The following is a 2,500-nucleotide window of genomic DNA, read 5'->3' as shown; positions in this document are numbered from 1 at the left end:
GTTAGGGTTAGGGTTAGGGTTAGGGTTAGGGTTAGGTACATGCCATGCACAGCTGAGGTTTAGAGTTCCGTTTAGGGTTAGGTCTATTAGGGTTAGGGTTAGGGTTAATGTTAGGGTTAGGGTTAGGGTTAGGGTTAGGGTTAGGGTTAGGTACATGACATGCACAGCTGAGGTTTAGAGTTCTGTTTAGGGTTAGGTCTCTTAGTGTTAGGGTTATGGTTAGGGTTAGGGTTAGGGTTAGGGTTAGGGTTAGGTTTAGGGTTAGGGTTAGGGTTAGGTACATGCCAAGCACAGCTGAGGTTTTGAGTTCCGTTTCGGGTTAGGTCTCTTAGGGTTAGGGTTAGGGTTAGGGTTAGGGTTAGGGTTAGGGTTAGGGTTAGGGTTATGTACATGCCATGCACAGCTGAGGTTTAGAGTTCCGTCTAGGGTTAGGCCTCTTAGGGTCGGGATTAGTGTTAGGTTTAGGATTAGGGTTAGGGTTCGAGTAAGGGTTAGGGATAGGGTTAGGGTTAGGGTTAGGTACATGCCAAGCTCAGCTGAGATTTTGAGTTCCGTTTAGGGTTAGGTCTCTTAGGGTTTGGGTTAGGGTTAGGGTTAATGTTAGGGTTAGGGTTAGGGTTAGGGTTAGGGTTAGGTACATGCCATGCACAGCTGAATTTTAGAGTTCCGTTTAGGGTTAGGTCTCTTAGGGTTAGGGTTAGGGTTAGGGTTAGGGTTAGGGTTAGGGTTAGGGTTAGGGTTAGGGTTACGTTTAGGGTCAGGTTTAGGGTTATGTACATGCCATGCACAGCTGAGGTTTAGAGTTCCGTCAAGGGTTAGGCCTCTTAGGGTCAGGATTAGGGTTAGTTTTAGGGTTAGGGTTAGGGTTATGTACATGCCATGCACAGCTGAAGGTTTAGAGTTGCATTTAGGGTTAGGCCTCTTAGGGTCAGGATTAGGGTTAGGGTTAGGTTTAGGCCTATGTACATGCCATGCACAGCTGAGGTTTAGGGTTCCGTCAAGGGTTAGGCCTCTTAGGGTCAGGATTAGGGTTAGGATTAGGGTTTGGGATAGGGTTAGGGTTAGGGTTAGGTTTAAGTGCATGCCATGCACAGCTGAGGTTTAGAGTTCTGTTTTGGGTTAGGCCTCTTAGGGTTAGGGTTAAGGTTAGGGTTAGGGTTAGGGTTAGGGTTAAGTTCATGCCATGCACAGCTGAGGTTTAGAGTTCCGTTTTGGGTTAGGCCTCTTAGGGTTAGGGTTAGGTTTAGGGTTAGGTTTAGGTTTAGGGTTAGGGTTAGGGTTAGGGTTAGGGTTACGTACATGCCATGCACAGCTGAGGTTTAGAGTTGCGTTTAGGGTTAGGCCTCTTAGGGTTAGGGTTAGGGTTAGGGTTAGGGTTAGGGTTAGGGTTAGGGTTAGGTTTAGGCCTATGTACATGCCATGCACAGCTGAGGTTTAGGGTTCCGTCAAGGGTTAGGCCTCTTAGGGTCAGGATTAGGGTTAGGTTTAGGGTTAGGCTTAGGGTTAGGGTTAGGGTTAGGGTCAGGGTTAAGTGCATGCCATGCACAGCTGAGGTTTAGAGTTCCGTTTTGGGTTAGGCCTCTTAGGGTCAGGGTTAGGGTTAGGGTTAGAGTTAGAGTTAGGGTTAGGGTTAGGGTTAGGGTTAGGGTTAGGGTTAGGTACATGCCATGCACAGCTGAGGTTTTGAGTTCCGTTTAGGGTTAGATCTCTTAGTGTTAGGGTTAAGGTTAGGGTTAGGGTTAGGGTTAGGGTTAGGGTTAGGGTTAGGGTTAGGGTTTAGGGTTAGGGTTAGGGTTAGGGTTAGGGTTAGGGTTAGGGTTTAGGGTTAGGGTTAGGGTTAGGGTTAGGGTTAGGGTTAGGGTTAGGGTTAGGTTAGGGTTAGGGTTAGGGTTAGGGTTAGGGTTAGGGTTAGGGTTAGGGTTAGGGTTAGGGTTAGGGTTAGGGTTAAGTGCATGCCATGCACAGCTAAGGTTTAGAGTTCCGTTTTGGGTTAGGCCTCTTAGGGTCAGGGTTAGGGTTAGGGTTAGAGTTAGAGTTAGGGTTAGGGTTAGGATTAGGGTTAGGGTTAGGGTTAGGGTTAGGGTTAGGGTTAGGGTTAGGGTTAGGTACATGCCATGCACAGCTGAGGTTTTGAGTTCCGTTTAGGGTTAGGTCTCTTAGGTTTAGGGTTAGGGTTAGGGTTAGGGTTAGGGTTAGGGTTAGGTTTACGGTTAGGGTTAGGGTTAGGGTTACGTACATGCCATGCACAGCTGAGGTTTAGAGTTGCGTTTAGGGTTAGGCCTCTTAGGGTTAGGGTTAGGGTTAGGGTTAGGGTTAGGGTTAGGGTTATGTACATGCCATGCACAGCAGAGGTTTAGAGTTCCGTCTAGGGTTAGGCCTCTTAGGGTCAGGATTAGGGTTAGATTTAGGGTTAGGGTTAGGGTTAGGGTTAGGGTTAGGGTTAAGTGCATGCCATGCACAGCTAAGGTTTAGAGTTCCGTTTTGGGTTAGGCCTCTTAGG

Source organism: Falco peregrinus, unplaced genomic scaffold, assembly GCF_023634155.1.
Source record: "Falco peregrinus isolate bFalPer1 unplaced genomic scaffold, bFalPer1.pri scaffold_57, whole genome shotgun sequence".
NCBI lineage: Eukaryota > Metazoa > Chordata > Aves > Falconiformes > Falconidae > Falco > Falco peregrinus.
The sequence above is the reverse complement of the archived record's forward strand: the minus strand, read 5'-3'. Positions refer to the sequence as shown.